Source organism: Hypomesus nipponensis, chromosome 10 (assembly GCF_054491055.1).
Source record: "Hypomesus nipponensis isolate SF chromosome 10, ASM5449105v1, whole genome shotgun sequence".
NCBI classification, from domain to species: Eukaryota; Metazoa; Chordata; class Actinopteri; order Osmeriformes; family Osmeridae; genus Hypomesus; species Hypomesus nipponensis.
In genome coordinates this window covers 7,583,793-7,598,352 of record NC_140370.1, presented here as the reverse complement: position 1 = coordinate 7,598,352, position 14,560 = coordinate 7,583,793, and the positions used below count along the sequence as shown (strand labels likewise).

At 45.0% G+C, this 14,560-nt stretch overlaps 70 non-coding genes across 70 annotated transcripts; all 70 read right to left on the bottom strand.

Moving 5' to 3' along the window:
• Window positions 1-69: 69 nt before the first annotated feature.
• trnas-cga (transfer RNA serine (anticodon CGA)) lies at window positions 70-151 on the bottom strand. Its single transcript has one exon. It is a non-coding gene; the product is annotated as a tRNA-Ser (tRNA).
• Window positions 152-279: 128 nt separating this feature from the next.
• Window positions 280-361, bottom strand: trnas-uga (transfer RNA serine (anticodon UGA)). The gene has a single exon. It is a non-coding gene; the product is annotated as a tRNA-Ser (tRNA).
• A 128-nt stretch (window positions 362-489) lies between these two features.
• Window positions 490-571, bottom strand: trnas-uga (transfer RNA serine (anticodon UGA)). Its single transcript has one exon. It is a non-coding gene; the product is annotated as a tRNA-Ser (tRNA).
• Window positions 572-693: 122 nt separating this feature from the next.
• On the bottom strand, window positions 694-775 carry trnas-cga (transfer RNA serine (anticodon CGA)). The gene has a single exon. It is a non-coding gene; the product is annotated as a tRNA-Ser (tRNA).
• A 128-nt stretch (window positions 776-903) lies between these two features.
• On the bottom strand, window positions 904-985 carry trnas-uga (transfer RNA serine (anticodon UGA)). The gene has a single exon. It is a non-coding gene; the product is annotated as a tRNA-Ser (tRNA).
• A 127-nt stretch (window positions 986-1,112) lies between these two features.
• On the bottom strand, window positions 1,113-1,194 carry trnas-uga (transfer RNA serine (anticodon UGA)). The gene has a single exon. It is a non-coding gene; the product is annotated as a tRNA-Ser (tRNA).
• Window positions 1,195-1,316: 122 nt separating this feature from the next.
• trnas-cga (transfer RNA serine (anticodon CGA)) lies at window positions 1,317-1,398 on the bottom strand. Its single transcript has one exon. It is a non-coding gene; the product is annotated as a tRNA-Ser (tRNA).
• Window positions 1,399-1,526: 128 nt separating this feature from the next.
• trnas-uga (transfer RNA serine (anticodon UGA)) lies at window positions 1,527-1,608 on the bottom strand. Its single transcript has one exon. It is a non-coding gene; the product is annotated as a tRNA-Ser (tRNA).
• A 127-nt stretch (window positions 1,609-1,735) lies between these two features.
• Window positions 1,736-1,817, bottom strand: trnas-uga (transfer RNA serine (anticodon UGA)). Its single transcript has one exon. It is a non-coding gene; the product is annotated as a tRNA-Ser (tRNA).
• A 122-nt stretch (window positions 1,818-1,939) lies between these two features.
• trnas-cga (transfer RNA serine (anticodon CGA)) lies at window positions 1,940-2,021 on the bottom strand. The gene has a single exon. It is a non-coding gene; the product is annotated as a tRNA-Ser (tRNA).
• A 128-nt stretch (window positions 2,022-2,149) lies between these two features.
• trnas-uga (transfer RNA serine (anticodon UGA)) lies at window positions 2,150-2,231 on the bottom strand. Its single transcript has one exon. It is a non-coding gene; the product is annotated as a tRNA-Ser (tRNA).
• Window positions 2,232-2,353: 122 nt separating this feature from the next.
• Window positions 2,354-2,435, bottom strand: trnas-uga (transfer RNA serine (anticodon UGA)). The gene has a single exon. It is a non-coding gene; the product is annotated as a tRNA-Ser (tRNA).
• A 122-nt stretch (window positions 2,436-2,557) lies between these two features.
• Window positions 2,558-2,639, bottom strand: trnas-cga (transfer RNA serine (anticodon CGA)). Its single transcript has one exon. It is a non-coding gene; the product is annotated as a tRNA-Ser (tRNA).
• A 128-nt stretch (window positions 2,640-2,767) lies between these two features.
• trnas-uga (transfer RNA serine (anticodon UGA)) lies at window positions 2,768-2,849 on the bottom strand. Its single transcript has one exon. It is a non-coding gene; the product is annotated as a tRNA-Ser (tRNA).
• A 128-nt stretch (window positions 2,850-2,977) lies between these two features.
• Window positions 2,978-3,059, bottom strand: trnas-uga (transfer RNA serine (anticodon UGA)). Its single transcript has one exon. It is a non-coding gene; the product is annotated as a tRNA-Ser (tRNA).
• Window positions 3,060-3,181: 122 nt separating this feature from the next.
• trnas-cga (transfer RNA serine (anticodon CGA)) lies at window positions 3,182-3,263 on the bottom strand. The gene has a single exon. It is a non-coding gene; the product is annotated as a tRNA-Ser (tRNA).
• Window positions 3,264-3,391: 128 nt separating this feature from the next.
• trnas-uga (transfer RNA serine (anticodon UGA)) lies at window positions 3,392-3,473 on the bottom strand. Its single transcript has one exon. It is a non-coding gene; the product is annotated as a tRNA-Ser (tRNA).
• A 122-nt stretch (window positions 3,474-3,595) lies between these two features.
• Window positions 3,596-3,677, bottom strand: trnas-uga (transfer RNA serine (anticodon UGA)). Its single transcript has one exon. It is a non-coding gene; the product is annotated as a tRNA-Ser (tRNA).
• Window positions 3,678-3,799: 122 nt separating this feature from the next.
• On the bottom strand, window positions 3,800-3,881 carry trnas-cga (transfer RNA serine (anticodon CGA)). Its single transcript has one exon. It is a non-coding gene; the product is annotated as a tRNA-Ser (tRNA).
• A 128-nt stretch (window positions 3,882-4,009) lies between these two features.
• On the bottom strand, window positions 4,010-4,091 carry trnas-uga (transfer RNA serine (anticodon UGA)). Its single transcript has one exon. It is a non-coding gene; the product is annotated as a tRNA-Ser (tRNA).
• Window positions 4,092-4,219: 128 nt separating this feature from the next.
• On the bottom strand, window positions 4,220-4,301 carry trnas-uga (transfer RNA serine (anticodon UGA)). Its single transcript has one exon. It is a non-coding gene; the product is annotated as a tRNA-Ser (tRNA).
• Window positions 4,302-4,423: 122 nt separating this feature from the next.
• On the bottom strand, window positions 4,424-4,505 carry trnas-cga (transfer RNA serine (anticodon CGA)). The gene has a single exon. It is a non-coding gene; the product is annotated as a tRNA-Ser (tRNA).
• Window positions 4,506-4,633: 128 nt separating this feature from the next.
• On the bottom strand, window positions 4,634-4,715 carry trnas-uga (transfer RNA serine (anticodon UGA)). Its single transcript has one exon. It is a non-coding gene; the product is annotated as a tRNA-Ser (tRNA).
• A 127-nt stretch (window positions 4,716-4,842) lies between these two features.
• Window positions 4,843-4,924, bottom strand: trnas-uga (transfer RNA serine (anticodon UGA)). The gene has a single exon. It is a non-coding gene; the product is annotated as a tRNA-Ser (tRNA).
• A 122-nt stretch (window positions 4,925-5,046) lies between these two features.
• trnas-uga (transfer RNA serine (anticodon UGA)) lies at window positions 5,047-5,128 on the bottom strand. The gene has a single exon. It is a non-coding gene; the product is annotated as a tRNA-Ser (tRNA).
• Window positions 5,129-5,250: 122 nt separating this feature from the next.
• trnas-cga (transfer RNA serine (anticodon CGA)) lies at window positions 5,251-5,332 on the bottom strand. The gene has a single exon. It is a non-coding gene; the product is annotated as a tRNA-Ser (tRNA).
• A 128-nt stretch (window positions 5,333-5,460) lies between these two features.
• On the bottom strand, window positions 5,461-5,542 carry trnas-uga (transfer RNA serine (anticodon UGA)). Its single transcript has one exon. It is a non-coding gene; the product is annotated as a tRNA-Ser (tRNA).
• A 128-nt stretch (window positions 5,543-5,670) lies between these two features.
• trnas-uga (transfer RNA serine (anticodon UGA)) lies at window positions 5,671-5,752 on the bottom strand. Its single transcript has one exon. It is a non-coding gene; the product is annotated as a tRNA-Ser (tRNA).
• Window positions 5,753-5,874: 122 nt separating this feature from the next.
• trnas-cga (transfer RNA serine (anticodon CGA)) lies at window positions 5,875-5,956 on the bottom strand. Its single transcript has one exon. It is a non-coding gene; the product is annotated as a tRNA-Ser (tRNA).
• A 128-nt stretch (window positions 5,957-6,084) lies between these two features.
• trnas-uga (transfer RNA serine (anticodon UGA)) lies at window positions 6,085-6,166 on the bottom strand. Its single transcript has one exon. It is a non-coding gene; the product is annotated as a tRNA-Ser (tRNA).
• Window positions 6,167-6,293: 127 nt separating this feature from the next.
• trnas-uga (transfer RNA serine (anticodon UGA)) lies at window positions 6,294-6,375 on the bottom strand. The gene has a single exon. It is a non-coding gene; the product is annotated as a tRNA-Ser (tRNA).
• Window positions 6,376-6,497: 122 nt separating this feature from the next.
• On the bottom strand, window positions 6,498-6,579 carry trnas-uga (transfer RNA serine (anticodon UGA)). Its single transcript has one exon. It is a non-coding gene; the product is annotated as a tRNA-Ser (tRNA).
• A 122-nt stretch (window positions 6,580-6,701) lies between these two features.
• On the bottom strand, window positions 6,702-6,783 carry trnas-cga (transfer RNA serine (anticodon CGA)). The gene has a single exon. It is a non-coding gene; the product is annotated as a tRNA-Ser (tRNA).
• Window positions 6,784-6,911: 128 nt separating this feature from the next.
• On the bottom strand, window positions 6,912-6,993 carry trnas-uga (transfer RNA serine (anticodon UGA)). Its single transcript has one exon. It is a non-coding gene; the product is annotated as a tRNA-Ser (tRNA).
• A 128-nt stretch (window positions 6,994-7,121) lies between these two features.
• On the bottom strand, window positions 7,122-7,203 carry trnas-uga (transfer RNA serine (anticodon UGA)). Its single transcript has one exon. It is a non-coding gene; the product is annotated as a tRNA-Ser (tRNA).
• Window positions 7,204-7,325: 122 nt separating this feature from the next.
• Window positions 7,326-7,407, bottom strand: trnas-cga (transfer RNA serine (anticodon CGA)). The gene has a single exon. It is a non-coding gene; the product is annotated as a tRNA-Ser (tRNA).
• Window positions 7,408-7,535: 128 nt separating this feature from the next.
• trnas-uga (transfer RNA serine (anticodon UGA)) lies at window positions 7,536-7,617 on the bottom strand. The gene has a single exon. It is a non-coding gene; the product is annotated as a tRNA-Ser (tRNA).
• A 122-nt stretch (window positions 7,618-7,739) lies between these two features.
• Window positions 7,740-7,821, bottom strand: trnas-cga (transfer RNA serine (anticodon CGA)). Its single transcript has one exon. It is a non-coding gene; the product is annotated as a tRNA-Ser (tRNA).
• Window positions 7,822-7,944: 123 nt separating this feature from the next.
• Window positions 7,945-8,026, bottom strand: trnas-uga (transfer RNA serine (anticodon UGA)). The gene has a single exon. It is a non-coding gene; the product is annotated as a tRNA-Ser (tRNA).
• Window positions 8,027-8,149: 123 nt separating this feature from the next.
• Window positions 8,150-8,231, bottom strand: trnas-cga (transfer RNA serine (anticodon CGA)). The gene has a single exon. It is a non-coding gene; the product is annotated as a tRNA-Ser (tRNA).
• Window positions 8,232-8,359: 128 nt separating this feature from the next.
• trnas-cga (transfer RNA serine (anticodon CGA)) lies at window positions 8,360-8,441 on the bottom strand. Its single transcript has one exon. It is a non-coding gene; the product is annotated as a tRNA-Ser (tRNA).
• A 123-nt stretch (window positions 8,442-8,564) lies between these two features.
• Window positions 8,565-8,646, bottom strand: trnas-uga (transfer RNA serine (anticodon UGA)). Its single transcript has one exon. It is a non-coding gene; the product is annotated as a tRNA-Ser (tRNA).
• A 128-nt stretch (window positions 8,647-8,774) lies between these two features.
• trnas-uga (transfer RNA serine (anticodon UGA)) lies at window positions 8,775-8,856 on the bottom strand. The gene has a single exon. It is a non-coding gene; the product is annotated as a tRNA-Ser (tRNA).
• Window positions 8,857-8,978: 122 nt separating this feature from the next.
• trnas-cga (transfer RNA serine (anticodon CGA)) lies at window positions 8,979-9,060 on the bottom strand. Its single transcript has one exon. It is a non-coding gene; the product is annotated as a tRNA-Ser (tRNA).
• A 128-nt stretch (window positions 9,061-9,188) lies between these two features.
• Window positions 9,189-9,270, bottom strand: trnas-cga (transfer RNA serine (anticodon CGA)). The gene has a single exon. It is a non-coding gene; the product is annotated as a tRNA-Ser (tRNA).
• A 135-nt stretch (window positions 9,271-9,405) lies between these two features.
• On the bottom strand, window positions 9,406-9,487 carry trnas-cga (transfer RNA serine (anticodon CGA)). The gene has a single exon. It is a non-coding gene; the product is annotated as a tRNA-Ser (tRNA).
• A 123-nt stretch (window positions 9,488-9,610) lies between these two features.
• On the bottom strand, window positions 9,611-9,692 carry trnas-uga (transfer RNA serine (anticodon UGA)). Its single transcript has one exon. It is a non-coding gene; the product is annotated as a tRNA-Ser (tRNA).
• A 123-nt stretch (window positions 9,693-9,815) lies between these two features.
• On the bottom strand, window positions 9,816-9,897 carry trnas-uga (transfer RNA serine (anticodon UGA)). The gene has a single exon. It is a non-coding gene; the product is annotated as a tRNA-Ser (tRNA).
• A 128-nt stretch (window positions 9,898-10,025) lies between these two features.
• Window positions 10,026-10,107, bottom strand: trnas-cga (transfer RNA serine (anticodon CGA)). The gene has a single exon. It is a non-coding gene; the product is annotated as a tRNA-Ser (tRNA).
• Window positions 10,108-10,221: 114 nt separating this feature from the next.
• Window positions 10,222-10,303, bottom strand: trnas-uga (transfer RNA serine (anticodon UGA)). The gene has a single exon. It is a non-coding gene; the product is annotated as a tRNA-Ser (tRNA).
• A 135-nt stretch (window positions 10,304-10,438) lies between these two features.
• trnas-cga (transfer RNA serine (anticodon CGA)) lies at window positions 10,439-10,520 on the bottom strand. Its single transcript has one exon. It is a non-coding gene; the product is annotated as a tRNA-Ser (tRNA).
• Window positions 10,521-10,648: 128 nt separating this feature from the next.
• Window positions 10,649-10,730, bottom strand: trnas-uga (transfer RNA serine (anticodon UGA)). The gene has a single exon. It is a non-coding gene; the product is annotated as a tRNA-Ser (tRNA).
• Window positions 10,731-10,858: 128 nt separating this feature from the next.
• Window positions 10,859-10,940, bottom strand: trnas-uga (transfer RNA serine (anticodon UGA)). Its single transcript has one exon. It is a non-coding gene; the product is annotated as a tRNA-Ser (tRNA).
• Window positions 10,941-11,062: 122 nt separating this feature from the next.
• trnas-cga (transfer RNA serine (anticodon CGA)) lies at window positions 11,063-11,144 on the bottom strand. The gene has a single exon. It is a non-coding gene; the product is annotated as a tRNA-Ser (tRNA).
• A 128-nt stretch (window positions 11,145-11,272) lies between these two features.
• Window positions 11,273-11,354, bottom strand: trnas-uga (transfer RNA serine (anticodon UGA)). The gene has a single exon. It is a non-coding gene; the product is annotated as a tRNA-Ser (tRNA).
• A 127-nt stretch (window positions 11,355-11,481) lies between these two features.
• Window positions 11,482-11,563, bottom strand: trnas-uga (transfer RNA serine (anticodon UGA)). Its single transcript has one exon. It is a non-coding gene; the product is annotated as a tRNA-Ser (tRNA).
• A 122-nt stretch (window positions 11,564-11,685) lies between these two features.
• On the bottom strand, window positions 11,686-11,767 carry trnas-uga (transfer RNA serine (anticodon UGA)). The gene has a single exon. It is a non-coding gene; the product is annotated as a tRNA-Ser (tRNA).
• Window positions 11,768-11,889: 122 nt separating this feature from the next.
• trnas-cga (transfer RNA serine (anticodon CGA)) lies at window positions 11,890-11,971 on the bottom strand. The gene has a single exon. It is a non-coding gene; the product is annotated as a tRNA-Ser (tRNA).
• Window positions 11,972-12,099: 128 nt separating this feature from the next.
• trnas-uga (transfer RNA serine (anticodon UGA)) lies at window positions 12,100-12,181 on the bottom strand. The gene has a single exon. It is a non-coding gene; the product is annotated as a tRNA-Ser (tRNA).
• A 128-nt stretch (window positions 12,182-12,309) lies between these two features.
• On the bottom strand, window positions 12,310-12,391 carry trnas-uga (transfer RNA serine (anticodon UGA)). The gene has a single exon. It is a non-coding gene; the product is annotated as a tRNA-Ser (tRNA).
• Window positions 12,392-12,513: 122 nt separating this feature from the next.
• On the bottom strand, window positions 12,514-12,595 carry trnas-cga (transfer RNA serine (anticodon CGA)). The gene has a single exon. It is a non-coding gene; the product is annotated as a tRNA-Ser (tRNA).
• A 128-nt stretch (window positions 12,596-12,723) lies between these two features.
• trnas-uga (transfer RNA serine (anticodon UGA)) lies at window positions 12,724-12,805 on the bottom strand. The gene has a single exon. It is a non-coding gene; the product is annotated as a tRNA-Ser (tRNA).
• A 135-nt stretch (window positions 12,806-12,940) lies between these two features.
• On the bottom strand, window positions 12,941-13,022 carry trnas-cga (transfer RNA serine (anticodon CGA)). Its single transcript has one exon. It is a non-coding gene; the product is annotated as a tRNA-Ser (tRNA).
• A 123-nt stretch (window positions 13,023-13,145) lies between these two features.
• trnas-uga (transfer RNA serine (anticodon UGA)) lies at window positions 13,146-13,227 on the bottom strand. Its single transcript has one exon. It is a non-coding gene; the product is annotated as a tRNA-Ser (tRNA).
• Window positions 13,228-13,350: 123 nt separating this feature from the next.
• Window positions 13,351-13,432, bottom strand: trnas-cga (transfer RNA serine (anticodon CGA)). Its single transcript has one exon. It is a non-coding gene; the product is annotated as a tRNA-Ser (tRNA).
• Window positions 13,433-13,560: 128 nt separating this feature from the next.
• trnas-cga (transfer RNA serine (anticodon CGA)) lies at window positions 13,561-13,642 on the bottom strand. Its single transcript has one exon. It is a non-coding gene; the product is annotated as a tRNA-Ser (tRNA).
• Window positions 13,643-13,765: 123 nt separating this feature from the next.
• trnas-uga (transfer RNA serine (anticodon UGA)) lies at window positions 13,766-13,847 on the bottom strand. Its single transcript has one exon. It is a non-coding gene; the product is annotated as a tRNA-Ser (tRNA).
• Window positions 13,848-13,975: 128 nt separating this feature from the next.
• trnas-cga (transfer RNA serine (anticodon CGA)) lies at window positions 13,976-14,057 on the bottom strand. Its single transcript has one exon. It is a non-coding gene; the product is annotated as a tRNA-Ser (tRNA).
• Window positions 14,058-14,180: 123 nt separating this feature from the next.
• Window positions 14,181-14,262, bottom strand: trnas-uga (transfer RNA serine (anticodon UGA)). The gene has a single exon. It is a non-coding gene; the product is annotated as a tRNA-Ser (tRNA).
• A 128-nt stretch (window positions 14,263-14,390) lies between these two features.
• Window positions 14,391-14,472, bottom strand: trnas-uga (transfer RNA serine (anticodon UGA)). The gene has a single exon. It is a non-coding gene; the product is annotated as a tRNA-Ser (tRNA).
• Window positions 14,473-14,560: the final 88 nt, after the last annotated feature.

The window sequence follows — 14,560 nt, the reverse complement described above, 5'->3', positions numbered from 1 at the left end:
TCTTTTAAAAATGTGTCTGTAAATCAATTGTGGCAGGACGTCAACATAAAGGAATCCCTGATGATCAATCGCTGCGAGTAGGGTTCGAACCTACGCGGGGAAACCCCATTGGATTTCGAGTCCAACGCCTTAACCTCTCGGCCATTGCAGCATGCATTTGCAATGAATTCCTTTCTAAGTTCCCTAAGCTGGATCACTTAGAAAGCCTTCAAACGGCCACTTGTAAATCAATTGTGGCACGACGTAACCTTCAGCATAAACAAATTACTGACGGTTAATCGCTGCGAGTAGGGTTCGAACCTACGCGGGGAAACCCCATCGGATTTCAAGTCCAACTCCTTAACCACTCGGACATCGCAGCTTTGCTTCCTGGGGGAAAGTCTTTATGAATTACAAATGCTGAATCACTTTGAAAGTATTTAAAAAGTTTCAGGAAATCAATCATGGTATGACCTAAAGATCAGCATAAACAAGTCCCTCATGAACAATCGCTGCGAGTAGGGTTCGAACCTACGCGGGGAAACCCCATTGGATTTCAAGTCCAACTCCTTAACCACTCGGACATCGCAGCTTGCCTTTTCAATACGTTCCTTTCTGTATTCCAAAAGCTGGATCACTTGGAAAGCCTTCAAAAATGTGTCTGTAAATCAATTGTGGCAGGACGTCAACATAAAGGAATCCCTAATGATCAATCGCTGCGAGTAGGGTTCGAACCTACGCGGGGAAACCCCATTGGATTTCGAGTCCAACGCCTTAACCTCTCGGCCATCCCAGCATGCATTTGCAGTGAATTCCTTTCTAAGTTCCGTGAGCTGGATCACTTAGAAAGCCTTCAACCAGCCACGTGTAAATCAATTGTGGCACGACGTAACCATCAGCATAAACAAATCACTGACGGTTAATCGCTGCGAGTAGGGTTCGAACCTATGTGGGAAAACCCCATTGGATTTCAAGTCCAACTCCTTAACCACTCGAACATCGCAGTTATCATTCTTGGTTTAGATATTTCTGAATTCCAAATGCTGAATCACTTTGAAAGTATTTAAAAAGTTTCACGAAATCAATCATGGCATGACCTAAAGATCAGCATAAACAAGTCCCTCATGAACAATCGCTGCGAGTAGGGTTCGAACCTACGCGGGGAAACCCCATTGGATTTCAAGTCCAACTCCTTAACCACTCGGACATCGCAGCTTGCCTTTTCAATACGTTCCTTTCTGTATTCCCAAAGCTGGATCACTTGGAAAGCCTTCAAAAATGTGTCTGTAAATCAATTGTGGCAGGACGTCAACATAAAGGAATCCCTAATGATCAATCGCTGCGAGTAGGGTTCGAACCTACGCGGGGAAACCCCATTGGATTTCGAGTCCAACGCCTTAACCTCTCGGCCATCCCAGCATGCATTTGCAGTGAATTCCTTTCTAAGTTCCGTGAGCTGGATCACTTAGAAAGCCTTCAACCAGCCACGTGTAAATCAATTGTGGCACGACGTAACCATCAGCATAAACAAATCACTGACGGTTAATCGCTGCGAGTAGGGTTCGAACCTATGTGGGAAAACCCCATTGGATTTCAAGTCCAACTCCTTAACCACTCGAACATCGCAGTTATCATTCTTGGTTTAGATATTTCTGAATTCCAAATGCTGAATCACTTTGAAAGTATTTAAAAAGTTTCACGAAATCAATCATGGCATGACCTAAAGATCAGCATAAACAAGTCCCTCATGAACAATCGCTGCGAGTAGGGTTCGAACCTACGCGGGGAAACCCCATTGGATTTCAAGTCCAACTCCTTAACCACTCGGACATCGCAGCTTGCCTTTTCAATACGTTCCTTTCTGTATTCCCAAAGCTGGATCACTTGGAAAGCCTTCAAAAATGTGTCTGTAAATCAATTGTGGCAGGACGTCAAGATAAAGGAATCCCTAATGATCAATCGCTGCGAGTAGGGTTCGAACCTACGCGGGGAAACCCCATTGGATTTCGAGTCCAACGCCTTAACCTCTCGGCCATCGCAGCATGCATTTGCAGTGAATTCCTTTCTAAGTTCCGTGAGCTGGATCACTTAGAAAGCCTTCAACCAGCCACGTGTAAATCAATTGTGGCACGACGTAACCATCAGCATAAACAAATCACTGACGGTTAATCGCTGCGAGTAGGGTTCGAACCTATGTGGGAAAACTCCATTGGATTTCAAGTCCAACTCCTTAACCACTCGGACATCGCAGCTTGCCTTTTCAATACGTTCCTTTCTGTATTCCCAAACCTGGATCACTTGGAAAGCCTTCAAAAATGTGTCTGTAAATCAATTGTGGCAGGACGTCAACATAAAGGAATCCCTAATGATCAATCGCTGCGAGTAGGGTTCGAACCTACGCGGGGAAACCCCATTGGATTTCAAGTCCAACTCCTTAACCACTCGGACATCGCAGCTTGCCTTTTCAATACGTTCCTTTCTGTATTCCCAAAGCTGGATCACTTGGAAAGCCTTCAAAAATGTGTCAGTAAATCAATTGTGGCAGGACGTCAACATAAAGGAATCCCTGATGATCAATCGCTGCGAGTAGGGTTCGAACCTACGCGGGGAAACCCCATTGGATTTCGAGTCCAACGCCTTAACCTCTCGGCCATCGCAGCATGCATTTGCAGTGAATTCCTTTCTAAGTTCCCTAAGCTGGATCACTTAGAAAGCCTTCAAACGGCCACTTGTAAATCAATTGTGGCACGACGTAACCTTCAGCATAAACAAATTACTGACGGTTAATCGCTGCGAGTAGGGTTCGAACCTACGCGGGGAAACCCCATTGGATTTCAAGTCCAACTCCTTAACCACTCGGACATCGCAGCTTTGCTTCCTGGGGGAAAGTCTTTATGAATTACAAATGCTGAATCACTTTGAAAGTATTTAAAAAGTTTCAGGAAATCAATCATGGCATGACCTAAAGATCAGCATAAACAAGTCCCTCATGAACAATCGCTGCGAGTAGGGTTCGAACCTACGCGGGGAAACCCCATTGGATTTCAAGTCCAACTCCTTAACCACTCGGACATCGCAGCTTGCCTTTTCAATACGTTCCTTTCTGTATTCCCAAAGCTGGATCACTTGGAAAGCCTTCAAAAATGTGTCTGTAAATCAATTGTGGCAGGACGTCAACATAAAGGAATCCCTAATGATCAATCGCTGCGAGTAGGGTTCGAACCTACGCGGGGAAACCCCATTGGATTTCGAGTCCAACGCCTTAACCTCTCGGCCATCGCAGCATGCATTTGCAGTGAATTCCTTTCTAAGTTCCGTGAGCTGGATCACTTAGAAAGCCTTCAACCAGCCACGTGTAAATCAATTGTGGCACGACGTAACCATCAGCATAAACAAATCACTGACGGTTAATCGCTGCGAGTAGGGTTCGAACCTATGTGGGAAAACCCCATTGGATTTCAAGTCCAACTCCTTAACCACTCGGACATCGCAGCTTGCCTTTTCAATACGTTCCTTTCTGTATTCCCAAAGCTGGATCACTTGGAAAGCCTTCAAAAATGTGTCTGTAAATCAATTGTGGCAGGACGTCAACATAAAGGAATCCCTAATGATCAATCGCTGCGAGTAGGGTTCAAACCTACGCGGGGAAACCCCATTGGATTTCAAGTCCAACTCCTTAACCACTCGGACATCGCAGCTTGCCTTTTCAATACGTTCCTTTCTGTATTCCCAAAGCTGGATCACTTGGAAAGCCTTCAAAAATGTGTCAGTAAATCAATTGTGGCAGGACGTCAACATAAAGGAATCCCTGATGATCAATCGCTGCGAGTAGGGTTCGAACCTACGCGGGGAAACCCCATTGGATTTCGAGTCCAACGCCTTAACCTCTCGGCCATCGCAGCATGCATTTGCAGTGAATTCCTTTCTAACTTCCCTAAGCTGGATCACTTAGAAAGCCTTCAAACGGCCACTTGTAAATCAATTGTGGCACGACGTAACCTTCAGCATAAACAAATTACTGACGGTTAATCGCTGCGAGTAGGGTTCGAACCTACGCGGGGAAACCCCATTGGATTTCAAGTCCAACTCCTTAACCACTCGGACATCGCAGCTTTGCTTCCTGGGGGAAAGTCTTTATGAATTACAAATGCTGAATCACTTTGAAAGTATTTAAAAAGTTTCAGGAAATCAATCATGGCATGACCTAAAGATCAGCATAAACAAGTCCCTCATGAACAATCGCTGCGAGTAGGGTTCGAACCTACGCGGGGAAACCCCATTGGATTTCAAGTCCAACTCCTTAACCACTCGGACATCGCAGCTTGCCTTTTCAATACGTTCCTTTCTGTATTCCCAAAGCTGGATCACTTGGAAAGCCTTCAAAAATGTGTCTGTAAATCAATTGTGGCAGGACGTCAACATAAAGGAATCCCTAATGATCAATCGCTGCGAGTAGGGTTCGAACCTACGCGGGGAAACCCCATTGGATTTCGAGTCCAACGCCTTAACCTCTCGGCCATCGCAGCATGCATTTGCAGTGAATTCCTTTCTAAGTTCCGTGAGCTGGATCACTTAGAAAGCCTTCAACCAGCCACGTGTAAATCAATTGTGGCACGACGTAACCATCAGCATAAACAAATCACTGACGGTTAATCGCTGCGAGTAGGGTTCGAACCTATGTGGGAAAACCCCATTGGATTTCAAGTCCAACTCCTTAACCACTCGAACATCGCAGTTATCATTCTTGGTTTAGATATTTCTGAATTCCAAATGCTGAATCACTTTGAAAGTATTTAAAAAGTTTCACGAAATCAATCATGGCATGACCTAAAGATCAGCATAAACAAGTCCCTCATGAACAATCGCTGCGAGTAGGGTTCGAACCTACGCGGGGAAACCCTATTGGATTTCAAGTCCAACTCCTTAACCACTCGGACATCGCAGCTTGCCTTTTCAATACGTTCCTTTCTGTATTCCCAAAGCTGGATCACTTGGAAAGCCTTCAAAAATGTGTCTGTAAATCAATTGTGGCAGGACGTCAACATAAAGGAATCCCTAATGATCAATCGCTGCGAGTAGGGTTCGAACCTACGCGGGGAAACCCCATTGGATTTCAAGTCCAACTCCTTAACCACTCGGACATCGCAGCTTGCCTTTTCAATACGTTCCTTTCTGTATTCCCAAAGCTGGATCACTTGGAAAGCCTTCAAAAATGTGTCAGTAAATCAATTGTGGCAGGACGTCAACATAAAGGAATCCCTGATGATCAATCGCTGCGAGTAGGGTTCGAACCTACGCGGGGAAACCCCATTGGATTTCGAGTCCAACGCCTTAACCTCTCGGCCATCGCAGCATGCATTTGCAGTGAATTCCTTTCTAAGTTCCCTAAGCTGGATCACTTAGAAAGCCTTCAAACGGCCACTTGTAAATCAATTGTGGCACGACGTAACCTTCAGCATAAACAAATTACTGACGGTTAATCGCTGCGAGTAGGGTTCGAACCTACGCGGGGAAACCCCATTGGATTTCAAGTCCAACTCCTTAACCACTCGGACATCGCAGCTTTGCTTCCTGGGGGAAAGTCTTTATGAATTACAAATCCTGAATCACTTTGAAAGTATTTAAAAAGTTTCAGGAAATCAATCATGGCATGACCTAAAGATCAGCATAAACAAGTCCCTCATGAACAATCGCTGCGAGTAGGGTTCGAACCTACGCGGGGAAACCCCATTGGATTTCAAGTCCAACTCCTTAACCACTCGGACATCGCAGCTTGCCTTTTCAATACGTTCCTTTCTGTATTCCCAAAGCTGGATCACTTGGAAAGCCTTCAAAAATGTGTCTGTAAATCAATTGTGGCAGGACGTCAACATAAAGGAATCCCTAATGATCAATCGCTGCGAGTAGGGTTCGAACCTACGCGGGGAAACCCCATTGGATTTCGAGTCCAACGCCTTAACCTCTCGGCCATCGCAGCATGCATTTGCAGTGAATTCCTTTCTAAGTTCCGTGAGCTGGATCACTTAGAAAGCCTTCAACCAGCCACGTGTAAATCAATTGTGGCACGACGTAACCATCAGCATAAACAAATCACTGACGGTTAATCGCTGCGAGTAGGGTTCGAACCTATGTGGGAAAACCCCATTGGATTTCAAGTCCAACTCCTTAACCACTCGAACATCGCAGTTATCATTCTTGGTTTAGATATTTCTGAATTCCAAATGCTGAATCACTTTGAAAGTATTTAAAAAGTTTCACGAAATCAATCATGGCATGACCTAAAGATCAGCATAAACAAGTCCCTCATGAACAATCGCTGCGAGTAGGGTTCGAACCTACGCGGGGAAACCCCATTGGATTTCAAGTCCAACTCCTTAACCACTCGGACATCGCAGCTTGCCTTTTCAATACGTTCCTTTCTGTATTCCCAAAGCTGGATCACTTGGAAAGCCTTCAAAAATGTGTCTGTAAATCAATTGTGGCAGGACGTCAACATAAAGGAATCCCTAATGATCAATCGCTGCGAGTAGGGTTCGAACCTACGCGGGGAAACCCCATTGGATTTCAAGTCCAACTCCTTAACCACTCGGACATCGCAGCTTGCCTTTTCAATACGTTCCTTTCTGTATTCCCAAAGCTGGATCACTTGGAAAGCCTTCAAAAATGTGTCAGTAAATCAATTGTGGCAGGACGTCAACATAAAGGAATCCCTGATGATCAATCGCTGCGAGTAGGGTTCGAACCTACGCGGGGAAACCCCATTGGATTTCGAGTCCAACGCCTTAACCTCTCGGCCATCGCAGCATGCATTTGCAGTGAATTCCTTTCTAAGTTCCCTAAGCTGGATCACTTAGAAAGCCTTCAAACGGCCACTTGTAAATCAATTGTGGCACGACGTAACCTTCAGCATAAACAAATTACTGACGGTTAATCGCTGCGAGTAGGGTTCGAACCTACGCGGGGAAACCCCATTGGATTTCAAGTCCAACTCCTTAACCACTCGGACATCGCAGCTTTGCTTCCTGGGGGAAAGTCTTTATGAATTACAAATCCTGAATCACTTTGAAAGTATTTAAAAAGTTTCAGGAAATCAATCATGGCATGACCTAAAGATCAGCATAAACAAGTCCCTCATGAACAATCGCTGCGAGTAGGGTTCGAACCTACGCGGGGAAACCCCATTGGATTTCAAGTCCAACTCCTTAACCACTCGGACATCGCAGCTTGCCATTTCAATACGTTCCTTTCTGTATTCCCAAAGCTGGATCACTTGGAAAGCCTTCAAAAATGTGTCTGTAAATCAATTGTGGCAGGACGTCAACATAAAGGAATCCCTAATGATCAATCGCTGCGAGTAGGGTTCGAACCTACGCGGGGAAACCCCATTGGATTTCGAGTCCAACGCCTTAACCTCTCGGCCATCGCAGCATGCATTTGCAGTGAATTCCTTTCTAAGTTCCGTGAGCTGGATCACTTAGAAAGCCTTCAACCAGCCACGTGTAAATCAATTGTGGCACGACGTAACCATCAGCATAAACAAATCACTGACGGTTAATCGCTGCGAGTAGGGTTCGAACCTATGTGGGAAAACCCCATTGGATTTCAAGTCCAACTCCTTAACCACTCGGACATCGCAGCTTGCCTTTTCAATACGTTCCTTTCTGTATTCCCAAAGCTGGATCACTTGGAAAGCCTTCAAAAATGTGTCTGTAAATCAATTGTGGCAGGACGTCAACATAAAGGAATCCCTAATGATCAATCGCTGCGAGTAGGGTTCGAACCTACGCGGGGAAACCCCATTGGATTTCGAGTCCAACGCCTTAACCACTCGGCCATCGCAGCATGTCCTTTCAATAAATTCCTTTCTGAATTCCGAAAGCTTGATCACTTGGAAAATCTTTAAAAAATGTGTCTGTAAATCAATTGTGGCAGGACGTCAACATAAAGAAATCCCTCATGAACAATCGCTGCGAGTAGGGTTTGTGCCTACGCGGGGAAACCCCATTGGATTTCAAGTCCAACTCCTTAACCACTCGGACATCGCAGCTTGCCCTTTCAATATGTTCCTTTCTGTATTCCGAAAGCTGGATCACTTGGAAAATCTTTTAAAAATGTGTCTGTAAATCAATTGTGGCAGGACGTCAACATAAAGGAATCCCTGATGATCAATCGCTGCGAGTGGGTTTCGAACCTACGCGGGGAAACCCCATTGGATTTCGAGTCCAACGCCTTAACGTCTCGGCCATCGCAGCATGCATTTGCAGTGAATTCCTTTCTAAGTTCCGTGAGCTGGATCACTTAGAAAGCCTTCAACCAGCCACGTGTAAATCGATTGTGGCACGACGTAACCATCAGCATAAACAAATCACTGACGGTTAATCGCTGCGAGTAGGGTTCGAACCTACGCGGGGAAACCCCAGTGGATTTCGAGTCCAACGCCTTAACCACTCGGCCATCGCAGCTTGTCCTTTCAATAAATTCCTTTCTGAATTCCGAAAGCTTGATCACTTGGAAAATCTTTAAAAAATGTGTCTGTAAATCAATTGTGGCAGGACGTCAACATAAAGAAATCCCTCATGAACAATCGCTGCGAGTAGGGTTTGTGCCTACGCGGGGAAACCCCATTGGATTTCAAGTCCAACTCCTTAACCACTCGGACATCGCAGCTTTGCTTCCTGGGGGAAAGTCTTTATGAATTACAAATGCTGAATCACTTTGAAAGTATTTAAAAAGTTTCAGGAAATCAATCATGGCATGACCTAAAGATCAGCATAAACAAGTCCCTCATGAACAATCGCTGCGAGTAGGGTTCGAACCTACGCGGGGAAACCCCATTGGATTTCAAGTCCAACTCCTTAACCACTCGGACATCGCAGCTTGCCTTTTCAATACGTTCCTTTCTGTATTCCCAAAGCTGGATCACTTGGAAAGCCTTCAAAAATGTGTCTGTAAATCAATTGTGGCAGGACGTCAACATAAAGGAATCCCTAATGATCAATCGCTGCATGTAGGGTTCGAACCTACGCGGGGAAACCCCATTGGATTTCGAGTCCAACGCCTTAACCTCTCGGCCATCGCAGCATGCATTTGCAGTGAATTCCTTTCTAAGTTCCGTGAGCTGGATCACTTAGAAAGCCTTCAACAAGCCACGTGTAAATCAATTGTGGCACGACGTAACCATCAGCATAAACAAATCACTGACGGTTAATCGCTGCGAGTAGGGTTCGAACCTATGTGGGAAAACCCCATTGGATTTCGAGTCCAACTCCTTAACCACTCGAACATCGCAGTTATCATTCTTGGTTTAGATATTTCTGAATTCCAAATGCTGGATCACTTTGAAAGTTTTCAACAAAGTGTCTCAATTCAATCAGGGCACATTACCATGATGTTGACATCAGCATAAACAAGTCACTCGTGAGCCATCGCTGAGAGTAGGGTTCGAACCTACGCGGGGAAACCCCATTGGATTTCGAGTCCAACGCCTTAACCACTCGGCCATCGCAGCTTGTCCTTTCAATAAATTCCTTTCTGAATTCCGAAAGCTTGATCACTTGGAAAATCTTTAAAAAATGTGTCTGTAAATCAATTGTGGCAGGACGTCAACATAAAGGAATCCCTAATGATCAATCGCTGCGAGTAGGGTTCGAACCTACGCGGGGAAACCCCATTGGATTTCAAGTCCAACTCCTTAACCACTCGGACATCGTAGCTTGCCTTTTCAATACGTTCCTTTCTGAATTCCGAAAGCTTGATCACTTGGAAAATCTTTAAAAAATGTGTCTGTAAATCAATTGTGGCAGGACGTCAACATAAAGGAATCCCTAATGATCAATCGCTGCGAGTAGGGTTCGAACCTACGCGGGGAAACCCCATTGGATTTCAAGTCCAACTCCTTAACCACTCGGACATCGCAGCATGCATTTGCAGTGAATTCCTTTCTAAGTTCCCTAAGCTGGATCACTTAGAAAGCCTTCAAACGGCCACTTGTAAATCAATTGTGGCACGACGTAACCTTCAGCATAAACAAACTACTGACGGTTAATCGCTGCGAGTAGGGTTTGAACCTACGCGGGGAAACCCCATTGAATTTCGAGTCCAATGCCTTAACCTCTCAGCCATCGCAGCATGTATTTGCAGTGAATTCCTTTCTAATTTCCGTAAGCTGGATCACTTAGAAAGCCTTCAACCACCCACGTGTAAATCAATTGTGGCATGACGTAACCATCAGCATAAACAAATCACTGACGGTAGGGTTCGAACCTACGCGGGGAAACCCCATTGAATTTCAAGTCCAACTCCTTAACCACTCGAACAACGTAGCTATCATTCTTTGTGAAGGTATTTCTGAATTCCAAATGCTGGACCACTTTGAAAGTTTTCAACAAAGTGTCTCAATTCAATCATGGCACATTACCATGATGTTGACATCAGCATAAACAAGTCACTTGTGAGCCATCACTGCGAGTAGGGTTCGAACCTACGCGGGGAAACCCCATTGGATTTCGAGTCCAACGCCTTAACCTCTCGGCCATCGCAGCATGCATTTGCAGTGAATTGCTTTCTAAGTTCCCTAAGCTGGATCACTTAGAAAGCCTTCAAACGGCCACTTGTAAATCAATTGTGGCACGACGTAACCTTCAGCATAAACAAATTACTGACGGTTAATCGCTGCGAGTAGGGTTCGAACCTACGCGGGGAAACCCCATTGGATTTCAAGTCCAACTCCTTAACCACTCGGACATCGCAGCTTTGCTTCCTGGGGGAAAGTCTTTATGAATTACAAATGCTGAATCACTTTGAAAGTATTTAAAAAGTTTCAGGAAATCAATCATGGCATGACCTAAAGATCAGCATAAACAAGTCCCTCATGAACAATCGCTGCGAGTAGGGTTCGAACCTACGCGGGGAAACCCCATTGGATTTCAAGTCCAACTCCTTAACCACTCGGACATCGCAGCTTGCCTTTTCAATACGTTCCTTTCTGTATTCCCAAAGCTGGATCACTTGGAAAGCCTTCAAAAATGTGTCTGTAAATCAATTGTGGCAGGACGTCAACATAAAGGAATCCCTAATGATCAATCGCTGCGAGTAGGGTTCGAACCTACGCGGGGAAACCCCATTGGATTTCGAGTCCAACGCCTTAACCTCTCGGCCATCGCAGCATGCATTTGCAGTGAATTCCTTTCTAAGTTCCGTGAGCTGGATCACTTAGAAAGCCTTCAACCAGCCACGTGTAAATCAATTGTGGCACGACGTAACCATCAGCATAAACAAATCACTGACGGTTAATCGCTGCGAGTAGGGTTCGAACCTATGTGGGAAAACCCCATTGGATTTCAAGTCCAACTCCTTAACCACTCGAACATCGCAGTTATAATTTTTGGTTTAGATATTTCTGAATTCCAAATGCTGAATCACTTTGAAAGTATTTAAAAAGTTTCACGAAATCAATCATGGCATGACCTAAAGATCAGCATAAACAAGTCCCTCATGAACAATCGCTGCGAGTAGGGTTCGAACCTACGCAGGGAAACCCCATTGGATTTCAAGTCCAACTCCTTAACCACTCGGACATCGCAGCTTGCCTTTTCAATACGTTCCTTTCTGTATTCCCAAAGCTGGATCACTTGGAAAGCCTTCAAAAATGTGTCTGTAAATCAATTGTGGCAGGACGTCAACATAAAGGAATCCCTAATGATCAATCGCTGCGAGTAGGGTTCGAACCTACGCGGGGAAACCCCATTGGATTTCAAGTCCAACTCCTTAACCACTCGGACATCGCAGCTTGCCTTTTCAATACGTTCCTTTCTGTATTCCCAAAGCTGGATCACTTGGAAAGCCTTCAAAAATGTGTCAGTAAATCAATTGTGGCAGGACGTCAACATAAAGGAATCCCTGATGATCAATCGCTGCGAGTAGGGTTCGAACCTACGCGGGGAAACCCCATTGGATTTCGAGTCCAACGCCTTAACCTCTCGGCCATCGCAGCATGCATTTGCAGTGAATTCCTTTCTAAGTTCCCTAAGCTGGATCACTTAGAAAGCCTTCAAACGGCCACTTGTAAATCAATTGTGGCACGACGTAACCTTCAGCATAAACAAATTACTGACGGTTAATCGCTGCGAGTAGGGTTCGAACCTACGCGGGGAAACCCCATTGGATTTCAAGTCCAACTCCTTAACCATTCGGACATCGCAGCTTTGCTTCCTGGGGGAAAGTCTTTATGAATTACAAATGCTGAATCACTTTGAAAGTATTTAAAAAGTTTCAGGAAATCAATCATGGCATGACCTAAAGATCAGCATAAACAAGTCCCTCATGAACAATCGCTGCGAGTAGGGTTCGAACCTACGCGGGGAAACCCCATTGGATTTCAAGTCCAACTCCTTAACCACTCGGACATCGCAGCTTGCCTTTTCAATACGTTCCTTTCTGTATTCCCAAAGCTGGATCACTTGGAAAGCCTTCAAAAATGTGTCTGTGAATCAATTGTGGCAGGACGTCAACATAAAGGAATCCCTAATGATCAATCGCTGCGAGTAGGGTTCGAACCTACGCGGGGAAACCCCATTGGATTTCGAGTCCAACGCCTTAACCTCTCGGCCATCGCAGCATGCATTTGCAGTGAATTCCTTTCTAAGTTCCGTGAGCTGGATCACTTAGAAAGCCTTCAACCAGCCACGTGTAAATCAATTGTGGCACGACGTAACCATCAGCATAAACAAATCACTGACGGTTAATCGCTGCGAGTAGGGTTCGAACCTATGTGGGAAAACCCCATTGGATTTCAAGTCCAACTCCTTAACCACTCGAACATCGCAGTTATCATTCTTGGTTTAGATATTTCTGAATTCCAAATGCTGGATCACTTTGAAAGTTTTCAACAAAGTGTCTCAATTCAATCAGGGCACATTACCATGATGTTGACATCAGCATAAACAAGTCACTCGTGAGCCATCGCTGCGAGTAGGGTTCGAACCTACGCGGGGAAACCCCATTGGATTTCGAGTCCAACGCCTTAACCACTCGGCCATCGCAGCATGTCCTTTCAATAAATTCCTTTCTGAATTCCGAAAGCTTGATCACTTGGAAAATCTTTAAAAAATGTGTCTGTAAATCAATTGTGGCAGGACGTCAACATAAAGAAATCCCTCATGAACAATCGCTGCGAGTAGGGTTTGTGCCTACGCGGGGAAACCCCATTGGATTTCAAGTCCAACTCCTTAACCACTCGGACATCGCAGCTTGCCCTTTCAATATGTTCCTTTCTGTATTCCGAAAGCTGGATCACTTGGAAAATCTTTTAAAAATGTGTCTGTAAATCAATTGTGGCAGGACGTCAACATAAAGGAATCCCTGATGATCAATCGCTGCGAGTGGGGTTCGAACCTACGCGGGGAAACCCCATTGGATTTCGAGTCCAACGCCTTAACCTCTCGGCCATCGCAGCATGCATTTGCAGTGAATTCCTTTCTAAGTTCCGTGAGCTGGATCACTTAGAAAGCCTTCAACCAGCCACGTGTAAATCGATTGTGGCACGACGTAACCATCAGCATAAACAAATCACTGACGGTTAATCGCTGCGAGTAGGGTTCGAACCTACGCGGGGAAACCCCATTGGATTTCGAGTCCAACGCCTTAACCACTCGGCCATCGCAGCTTGTCCTTTCAATAAATTCCTTTCTGAATTCCGAAAGCTTGATCACTTGGAAAATCTTTAAAAAATGTGTCTGTAAATCAATTGTGGCAGGACGTCAACATAAAGAAATCCCTCATGAACAATCGCTGCGAGTAGGGTTTGTGCCTACGCGGGGAAACCCCATTGGATTTCAAGTCCAACTCCTTAACCACTCGGACATCGCAGCTTTGCTTCCTGGGGGAAAGTCTTTATGAATTACAAATGCTGAATCACTTTGAAAGTATTTAAAAAGTTTCAGGAAATCAATCATGGCATGACCTAAAGATCAGCATAAACAAGTCCCTCATGAACAATCGCTGCAAGTAGGGTTCGAACCTACGCGTGGAAACCCCATTGGATTTCGAGTCCAACGCCTTAACCACTCGGCCATCGCAGCTTGTCCTTTCAATAAATTCCTTTCTGAATTCCGAAAGCTTGATCACTTGGAAAATCTTTAAAAAATGTGTCTGTAAATCAATTGTGGCAGGACGTCAACATAAAGAAATCCCTCATGAACAATCGCTGCGAGTAGGGTTTGTGCCTACGCGGGGAAACCCCATTGGATTTCAAGTCCAACTCCTTAACCACTCGGACATCGCAGCTTTGCTTCCTGGGGGAAAGTCTTTATGAATTACAAATGCTGAATCACTTTGAAAGTATTTAAAAAGTTTCAGGAAATCAATCATGGCATGACCTAAAGATCAGCATAAACAAGTCCCTCATGAACAATCGCTGCGAGTAGGGTTCGAACCTACGCGTGGAAACCCCATTGGATTTCAAGTCCAACTCCTTAACCACTCGGACATCGCAGCTTGCCTTTTCAATACGTTCCTTTCTGTATTCCCAAAGCTGGATCACTTAGAAAGCCTTCAACCACCCACGTGTAAATCAATTGTGGCA